Source organism: Hyla sarda, chromosome 1 (assembly GCF_029499605.1).
Source record: "Hyla sarda isolate aHylSar1 chromosome 1, aHylSar1.hap1, whole genome shotgun sequence".
NCBI lineage: Eukaryota > Metazoa > Chordata > Amphibia > Anura > Hylidae > Hyla > Hyla sarda.
The window spans coordinates 508,629,534-508,640,401 of record NC_079189.1 but is presented as its reverse complement, the minus strand read 5'-3'; positions in this window follow the sequence as shown (position 1 = coordinate 508,640,401).

Below are 10,868 nucleotides of genomic sequence, written 5' to 3'. Positions count from 1 at the left end.
CATGCTGCCCTTAGCATACATCTGCTATGCATGGTTGCTAAAATATAAACGTGACCAGCAGTAAATGCACAATAGTAACTGTACTATTGTTTTAACTTTCTTCTTACTATGCAAAAGATTTATGGTTTTCCTGTGTTTGTACAATGTAAAGTTTAGTGCGCATGCCTTATTTGAAAATCACCTATATAAAATACACTTAAAAAGAGGGCTAGACCAGTTCTGCCTTCAGCTTACAGAGACAGCTCTTGTGTCTGTGTCGTGATTTTGAATGGCAGGTAGCGTTGGAAGAAAAGTTGGGTGACTGCAGCCCCATACAGGCTTTCCGCGCACAAATTGGGCATCCGCCGACAGAAGACATCTCGGCCTTTGGGGTCGAACCTAACAATACTGAGACCAATGTTAACAATAATTCCAGTATACAAAGATGAATATTATCACCATACATATTACCACCATAATGTTACTGACCAAATCCTGTATATTGAGACAAATAAGTGAGTACATACAGTTACATCTGGTGATTCACAGATGACGTCAATCACTTTCCTTTTCTACTCTATCCGGCCCAGACCATCATGACAAATTCTTCCTTTCACAACTCGTTTCCACAGAACCTGCCAGGCAAACATTTTAGGCTTTTTTGCACTTTACCTTTACCAGTGTCTATAGCACTCCAAACAGTAATAATAACCCCCTTGGTGTCCCACATAGCAAAGTGGGTAGAAAAGTGGTTTGGGGGAAGAGTAGGCTCCCCCATTAGATAGTTAGGTTGCTCTGGTAGGTAGACAGGTCCCATTACATGGTTTCCCACATTACATACAGTATAGACCAAAAGTTTGGACACACCTTCTCATTCAGAGTTTTCTTTATTTTCGTGACTATGAAAATTGTAGATTCACACTGAAGGCATCAAAACTATGAATTAACACATGTGGAATTATATACATAACAAAAAAGTGTGAAAATATGTTATATTCTAGGTTCTAGCCACATTTTGCCTTGATTACTGCTTTGCACACTCTAGGCATTCTCTGGATGAACTTCAAGAGGTAGTCACCTGAAATGGTCTTCCAACAGTCTTGAAGGAGTTCCCAGAGATGCTTAGCACTTGTTGGCCCTTTTTGCCTTCACTCTGTAGTCCAGCTCACCCCAAACCATCTCGATTGGGTTCAGGTCAGGTGACTGTGGAGGCCAGGTCATCTGGCGCAGCACCCCATCACTCTCCTTCTTGGTCAAATAGCCCTTACACAGCCTGGAGGTGTGTTTGGGGTCATTGTCCTGTTGAAAAATAAATGATGACCCAACCCATCCCTCCCCTGCCAGATAATACTACATGAGCCACACTCGCCATACCTCCTATCACTTGTTTTCTTAATCACCATGGTCCAGTTGGAGTCTGCGGGGAACTGGATCCCAGAGTCTGTTGCGATGTGTGTGTGGAGCGGAGACCGACCTGTGCTATACACTTTTTCCTCTTAGTCTTCCCCTCTTTGCCTCCTCCTTCCCCTTTCTTCCTCTCTTTTCGTACTTTCTGCTTTCTCACACCCTACATTGCCAGTATTGTCTGGTAGACAACTTTATGATGTTCTTCTTGTTGTTGCTGTATCTCTGTTACGCCGAGCGCTCCGGGTCCCCGCTCCTCCCCGGAGCGCTCGCTACACTCTCTCCGCTGCAGCGCTCCGGTCAGATCCACTGACCCGGGGCGCTGCGATTCTGCTTCCAGCCGGGATGCGATTCGCGATGCGGGTAGCGCCCGCTCGCGATGCGCACCCCGGCTCCCGTACCTGACTCGCTCTCCCTCGGTCCTGTCCCGGCGCGCGCGGCCCCGCTCCCTAGGGCGCGCGCGCGCCGGGTCTTTGCGATTTAAAGGGCCACTGCGCCGCTGATTGGCGCAGTGATTCCAATTAGTGTCTTCACCTGTGCACTTCCCTATATCACCTCACTTCCCCTGCACTTCCCTGCCGGATCTTGTTGCCATTGTGCCAGTGAAAGCGTTCCTTGTATGTTCCTAGCCTGTGTTCCAGACCTCCTGCCGTTGCCCCTGACTACGATCCTTGCTGCCTGCCCCGACCTTCTGCTACGTCCGACCTTGCTTCTGTCTACTCCCTTGTACCGCGCCTATCTTCAGCAGCCAGAGAGGTTGAGCCGTTGCTAGTGGATACGACCTGGTCACTACCGCCGCAGCAAGACCATCCCGCTTTGCGGCGGGCTCTGGTGAAAACCAGTAGTGACTTAGAACCGATCCACTAGCACGGTCCACGCCAATCCCTCTCTGGCACAGAGGATCCACTACCCGCCAGCCGGCATCGTGACAATCTCTTTGCATGATATAGGTTCCTCGCTCATTGGTTTTTTCCTTTTGCGGAACTAGCCTCACTGTCCTGCCCATCAGCAGCCTTCCTCTCTTATAGGGAATTATTGTAATCATATTAACAACCTGTTCTATGTGTGTTCCCTGACCTACTGAGACATGCATTGAATGATGCAGCTGTTATTTGAAACTCCCTGTGTGGAGCCCATTTTTATGCTCTACCTTGTGCTTATGTGTTTTGGGCCCTCCGGGCTTTGTTTGTTTTCTTATGTTAAAACCTAAATAAAATTTACTTTAAAAAAAAAAAAAAAGAAAAATAAATGATGGTCCAACTAAACGCAAACCGATGCAAGATGCTGTGGTAGCCATGTTGGTTCAGTATGCCTTCAATTTTTAATAAATCCCCAACAGTGTCACCAGCAAAGCCCCCCCCCCCCCTCCCGCACCATCACACCTCCTCCTCCACACCAGCACACCTGTGAAGTGAAAACCATTTCAGGTGACTACCTCTTGAAGCTCAATATGAGAATGCAAAGAGTGTGCAAAGCAGTAATCAAAGCAAAAGGTGGCTACTTTGAAGAACCTAGAATATGACATATTTTCAGTTGTTTCACACTTTTTTGTTATGTATATAATTCCTAGTTTTAATGCCTTCAATGTGAATCTACAATTTTCATAGTCATGAAAATAAAGAAAACTCTGAATGAGAAGGTGTGTCCAAACTTTTGGTCTGTACTGTAGGTGCCACCTGTAGGTAGAGCCCCCTAGATAGCTTACTCCCTGTAGGCAGTAGCTGCCCCTATAAGTAGGGGTACTCCCTGTAGGTAGGTTCTACTGTAGATAGTAGTCCCACTGTAAATAATTGCAGTACCCTGTATATAGTTGCAGCCCTAGTATATAGTAGTAGCATCCCTCTTTAGATAGAAGTAGCAGCAGTCCCCTATAGGTAGTAAAAGTAGCAGTCCCCTATTGGTAGTATAAACAGCTGCCCTCTTTAGGTAGTAACAACAGCAGCCCCCTTTAGTCGTGCTGTATGAACATCAGTCCTGTCATACTTATTGTAGGCCCAAAAATGAATCACTCTAGTCTGCCCAATAATTTGAATCCTATCAATAGTCCCTAGCTCTATCTTACAGTCATGGCCGTAAATGTTGGCACCCCGGAAATCTTTCTAGAGAATTAAGTCTTTCTCACAGAAAAGGATTGCAGTAACACGTTTTGTTGTACACATGTTTATTCCCTTTGTGTGCATTGGAACTAAACCAAAAAAGGGAGGAAAAAAGCTAATTGGACATAATGTCACACCAAACTCCAAAAATTGGCTGGACAAAATTATTGGCACGCTTTCAAAATTGTGGAAAAATAAGATTGTTTCAAGCATCTGATGCTCTTTTAAACTCACCTCGGGGAAGTAACAGGTGTGGGAAATATAAAAATCATACCTGAAAGCAGATAAAAAGGAGAGAAGTTCACTTAGTATTTGTATTGTGTGTCTGTTTGTGCCACACTAAGCATGGACAACAGAAAGAGGAGAGGAGAACTTTCTGAGGACTTGAGAACCAAAATTGTGGGAAAATATCAACAATCTCAAGGCTACAAGTCCATCTTCAGAGATCTAGATTTTCCTTTGTCCACAGTGTGCAACATTATCAAGAAGTTTGCAACCCATGGCACTGTAGCTAATCTCCCTGGGCGTAAACAGAAGAGAAAAAAGGTGTCGACGCAGGATAGTCCAGATGGTGGATAAGCAGCCCCTAACAAGTTCCAAAGATATTCAAGCTGTCCTGCAGGCTCAGGGAGCATCAGTGTCAGCTTGAACTATCAGTCGATATTTAAATGAAATGAAACACTATGGCAGGAGACCCAGGAGGACCCCACTGCTTACACAGAGACATAAAAAAGCAAGACTACATTTTGCTAAAATGAACTTGAGTAAGCCAAAATCCTTCTGGGAAAACTTCTTGTGGACAGATGAGACCAAGACAGAGCTTTTTGGTAAAGCACATGATTCTACTGTTTACCACAAACAGAATGAGTCCTAGAAAGAAAAGAACACAGTACCTACAGTGAAATATGGTGGTGCTTCAATGATGTTTTGGGGTTGTTTTGCTGCCTCTGGCACTGGGTGCCTTGAATGTGTGCAAGGCATCATGAAATCTGAGGATTACCACCGGATTTTGGGTCGCACTGTACAGACCAGTGTCAGAAAGCTGGGTTTGTGTCCGAGATCTTGGGTCTTCCAGCAAGGCAATGACCCCAAACATACGTCAAAAAGGACCCAGAAATGGATGGCAACAAAGCGCTGGAGAGTTCTGAAGTGGCCAGCAATGAGTCCAGATCTAAATCCTATTGAATACCTGTGGAAAGATCTTAAAATTGCTGTTGGGAAGAGAGACCTGGAGAAGTTTGCAAAATAAGAGTGGTCCAACATTCCGGCTGAGAGGTGTAAGAAGCTTATTGATGGTTATAGGAAGCCACTGATTTCAGTAATTTTTTCAAAGGGTGTGCATCCAAATATTAAGTTAAGGGTGACAATAATTTTGTCCAGCCCATTTTTGCAGTTTGGTGTGACAGTATGTCCAATTAGTTTTTTTTCCTCCCTTTTTTGGTTTAGTTCCAATATACACAAAGGGAATAAACATGTGTATAGCAAAACATGTGTTACTGCAATCCTTTTCTGTGAGAAATACTTAATTTTCTAGAACAAGGGGTGCCAACATTTATAGACATGACTGTATATGAAAGATAGCCTTATGCTTATCCCATGCATGTTTAAACTCCTTCACTGTATTTGCAGCGACCACTTCTGCAGGAAGGATATTCCATGCATCCACTACTAGTATGCATCCAATACTTCCTGATATTACTTTTAAACCTTTGCCCCTCTTATTTAAAACTATGTCCTCTTGTGGTAGTTTTTCTTCTTTTAAATGTGCTCTCCTCCTTTACCGTGTTGATTCCCTTTATGTATTTAAAAGTCTCTATCATATCCCCTCTGTCACTTCTTTCTTCCAAGCTATACAAGTTAAGGTCCTTTAACTTTTCCTGGTAAGTTTTATCCTGCAATCCATGTACTAGTTTAGTAGCTCTTCTCTGAACTCTCTCTAGAGTATTTATATCCTTTTGGAGATATGGCCTCCAATATTGCGCACAATACTCCAAGTGAGGTGTCAACAGTGTTCTGTACAGTGGCATGAGCACTTCTCTCTTTCTACTGCTTATACCTCTCCCTATACATCCAAGCATTCTGCTAGTGTTTCCTGCTGCTCTATTTCATTGTCTTCCTACCTATAAGTCTTCTGAAATAATTACTCCTAAATCCCTTTCCTCAGATACTGAGCTCAGGACTGTATCACATAATCTATATTCTGCCCAAGGGTTTTTACGCCCCAGGTGCATTATCTTGCACTTATCCACATTAAATTTCAGTTGCCAGAGTTCTGACCATTCTTCTAGTTTTCCTAAATCCTTTTCCATTTGGCATATCCCTTCAGGAACATCAACTCTGTTACATATCTTTGTGTCATCAGCAAAAAGACACACCTTACCATTGAGACCTTTTGGGATATCACTAATGAAGATATTAAACAAAATTGGTCCCAGTACAGATCCCTGAGGTACGCCACTGGTAGCAATGCCTTGCTCTGAATATTCTCCATTGACTACAACCCTCTGTTGTCTGTCATTCAGCCACTGCCTAATCCACTAAACAATATGGGAGTCCAAGCTCAATGACTCTAGTTTTTTGATAAGTCTTCTATGTGGGACAGTGTCAAAAGCCTTACTAAAATCTAGATATGCGATGTCTACTGCCCCTCCACCATCTATTATTTTAGTCACCCAGTCAAAAAAATCAATAAGATTTGTTTGACATGATCTCCCTGAAGTAAACCCTTGTTGTTTTTCATCTTGCAATCCATTGGATTTTAGATGTCCCACAATCCTATCCTTTAGTAGGGTTTCCATTAATTTCCCCACTATTGATGTCAGACTTACGGGCCTATAGTTGCTTGTTTTCTCCATACTACCTTTCTTGTGAATGGGCACAACATTTACTAATTTCCAATCTTCTGGGACGACTCCTGTTACCAGTGATTGGTTATATAAATCTGTTAACGGTTTTGCTAGCTCACCACTAAGCTCTCTAAATAATTTTGGGTGTATTCCATCAGGCCCCTGTGACTTATTTGTCTTCACTTTAGACAGAAAATGTAGAACCTCTTCCTCTGTAAAGACACATGCATCAAACGATTCATTAGTCTTCCTCCCTAATGGAGGTCCTTTTGCTTCCTTTTCTTCTGTAAAAACTGAACAGAAATATTCATTAAAGGGGTACTCCGGCGCTAAGACATCTTATCCCTTATCCAAAGGATAGGGGATAAGATGCCTGATCGCGGGTGTGCCGCCGCTGGGGACCCCCGTGATCTTGCACGCAGCACCCTGTTATAATCAGTCCCCGGAGCATGTTCGCTCCGGGTCTGATTACTGACGTCACGGCCCCGCCCCCATGTGACTTCACACTCTGCCCCTTTAATGCAAGCCTATGGGAGGGGGCGTGACAGCCGAAGGCAGTCGGCTGGCCCTTTTTTCTCTTCTACATACCTTCCTTCCTTTGTTTTTAATTTAGTTATTCATTGTTTTAATTTCCTTTTTTCATTTATATATCTGAAGAATGTCTTATCCCCTTTTTTCACAGACTGAGCTAGTTTTTCTTCTGCCTGCATTCTTATAACTTGCTTGGCCTCTTTCTGCCTAGACTTGTAGATTTCCCTATCTTCGTTGCACTGGGTTGTTTTATAATTACTAAATGCTAGCTTTTAGTTTTTTATGATTTTGGGCACTTCTGCTGTGTACCACAGTGGTCTCTTCCTTTTTCTGCTTTTACTGACAAGTATAAGGGTATGTTCACACTGAGGATTTGGAGAGGAATTTCCACAAGTAATTCTGCTTGCTTTTTCCTCTCCAATTTATTCAGCGGTGAAAATCCCCATAGAGCTGTGCAAAATTTCTGCCCCTCAGTTCACACTGAACATGTTCTTTCTTTCAGGCGGAATCAGCGTCTTACTCCCATAGAGATCAATGTTAACTTTTTTTCAGTCACAATCATTTCCACGCGGAATTCGTGTGGAATTCGCACGGAACTGGCGCGGAATTTCCGCATGAAAAAAAAAAGAGCATAATATATATATTATACTCTTCTCCTCCTCCGCTTGAAATTTTCATTTCCGCGTGTGGAATTCCGCTCGAATTCCGCTCCAATTCCGCACCAATTCCGCGCGAAATTCCGCGCGAAATCTCTGTGAGTTCTTGTGGAAAAGTAACAAAATTTTGAGGCAGAAAATTTCTGCTTGATTTCCGCCCCAATTCCTCAGTTTGAACATACCCTAATGCAATTTTCTGTTGCCTTCAATAATGCGTCTTTTAAGTAGTCCCATTTCTCCTGGACTCCATGTAATCCGTTCCAGTCTGATAGGGACTCATTTATGACTAATCTCATTTTTGTAAAGTCTGTTTTTCTAAAATCTAAAACTTTTGTTTTTGTGTGATGTGACTCCTTCACTGTTCTTATATTAAACCACACTGACTGGTGATCACTAGATCCCAAGCTTTCACCAGCAATAACATCATATACCAAATCCCCATTTGTATACCAAATCCAAAATGGCCTCCCTCCGGGTTGGCTCCTCTTCCACTTGTAGAGATAATCCCAGTAGGGAATTTAAAATATCTGTACTCCTGTCAGAACTAGCTATTTTTGTTTTCCAGTTTATTTCCGGACGATTGAAGGGGTACTCCGGTGAAAACCTTTTTTCTTTTAAATCAACTGGTGGCAGAAAGTTAAACATATTTGTAAATTACTTCTATTAAAAAATCTTAATCCTTCCTGTACTTTGGCCTATGGGCCAAAGCAGTAGGTACCAGGACCAGAGAAGTGGTGGTCAGAACACTGAAGATGACGTGCTGCCAGCTGGTGCTAGTGACTTACCATATGCGCGCGTCCTCCTTGATGCTCCGCTCTGCTCTTCTCCTATGGGCGCACGCACGGGACGTCAGTGATGTCCCTGCATGTGCTACCTCCCGGCAGCCCCTAAAGTTAATGCGGGGCCGCAGAGAGGTAACGGGACATCCTTGTGTCCTGAAAAGATTTTTCGGGACACAGGGATGTCCCGAATGTGACGGGGGGCCCCCTGCGGGCACGGGGCCCAGAGCAGGCACCCAGGATGATCTGGCCCTGTTGGGGGGCACAACCTTACCTAGGGGGGGCCATGGCCCCCTCTGCCCCCCCCCCCAGCGACACCAGTGATATTATGGTCTGTTTATTTCTCTTTCATGTTAATCAATTGTAACCAATAAATGTGCATATCATTTTAATAATAACTGTGTTATTATTTCATTATATTGCAAAAGTTACTTCTACAATTTCTTCAAACAACTCATATCAGGGAAAATAGTCGGGCCCAGATATGGTGAATTGCATTGTTTGTATATTTTTGGCAATTGATAAAGGTCATAATATTTTAATATTTTTGGTGACCATATTTAATAATTCATAATTCCTAAATTAGTTATTAACCCGGCAGTTCCCTTTTGTTGTATAAACAACAGTCCCCTGTAGGTAGTATAAACAGAAGCCCCTGTAGGTAGTATAAACAGTTGCCCCCTTCGGGTAGTATAAATAGAAGCCCCCTTTAGGTAGTATTAGCGCCAGCCCATTTTAGTTAGTACAACAGCAGCCCCCTTTATGTAGTAACAACAGCAGCTCCCTTTAGGTAATATATCAGCTGCCCCTTTAGGTAGTAACAACAGCAGCCCCCTTTAGTTGTACTGTATAAACAGCAGTCCCCTTTAGTTGTATAACTAACAGTCCCCTTTAGTTGTATAAACAGCAGCCCCCTGTAGGTAGTATAAACAGAAGCCCCCTTTAGGTAGTATTAGCGGCAGCCCCTTTTAGTTAGTACAGCAGCAGCCCCCTTTATGTAGTATAACAGAAGTCCACTTTGGAAAACCTATAAATATGCCACTACAGCGTATAGGGTAAACCCACCAAGAATAAAAAATGTATATAATAAAATAAATAAAAAATATATTAATCTGATAAATCAATAACCATCAAGTTTAATAATTATAGTTTTTTATTTTACAAAAAATACATATATCATACACAAGCAAAAAAGATTGATAATAATATATAGCTATATAACATACATAAAAATAGTAATTAGCACAATTTGATAATGTGTATAATTATTTAAAAAAATTATTTTATATATATATATATATATATATATATATATATATATATGTAAATAAATGAACTTAAAAAATGCAAAAGATGGCAGGGACGGGAAAAGGATGTAAAAAAGAAAAGGCGTAAATGTGGGGGTCAACTGATCATCAATGGATCATAAAAACACCTGTTGCTATAAAATACGTGCAATGTGACACTCTATTTAAAGCATAAAAAGTGTGTTTAACCTTAAAAATATAAATATGTATAAAGTGCAATGTGCAACACAGAAATATAAGTGTATACAATAAATGTAAAAAAGCAGTGCAAGAAAACAAAAAATTAGGTGCTAAGGTGTCCGAATGTAAATACTTGACCCCACATGTAAAAAGAAGATAGGTTCCACGTCCCTGCAATCACCTCCAACGCGTTTCACCGTGACCGGCTTTGTAAAGGAGTACTTTGACAAAGCCGGTCACGGTGAAACGCGTTGGAGGTGATTGCAGGGACGTGGAACCTATCTTCTTTTTACATGTGGGGTCAAGTATTTACATTCGGACACCTTAGCACCTTATTTTTTGTTTTCTTGCACTGCTTTTTTACATTTATTGTATACACTTATATTTCTGTGTTGCACATTGCACTTTATACATATTTATATTTTTAAGGTTAAACACACTTTTTATGCTTTAAATAGAGTGTCACATTGCACGTATTTTATAGCAACAGGTGTTTTTATGATCCATTGATGATCAGTTGACCCCGACATTTACGCCTTTTCTTTTTTACATCCTTTTCCCGTCCCTGCCATCTTTTGCATTTTTTAAGTTCATTTATTTACATATATATATATATATATATATATATATATATATATATAATAATTTTTTTAAATAATTATACACATTATCAAATTGCGCTAATGATTACTATTTTTATGTATGTTATATAGCTATATATTATTATCAATCTTTTTTGCTTGTGTATGATATATGTATTTTTTGTAAAATAAAAAACTATAATTATTAAACTTGATGGTTATTGATTTATCAGATTAATATATTTTTTATTTATTTTATTATATACATTTTTTATTCTTGGTGGGTTTACCCTATACGCTGTAGTGGCGTATTTGTAGGTTTTTTAGTGGTTGTTTTGGGTTCTCCCCAATTTTATTTAGACCACAGTATATAGGACTTTTTTTAGGTTGTAGAAGTCCACTTTAGGTAGTATAGCAGAGTCCCCTTTAGGTAGTATAACATCAGCCTCTCTTTAGGTAGAATAGCAGAAGCTTCCTTTAGGTAGTAGAACATCAGCGCCTCTTTAGGT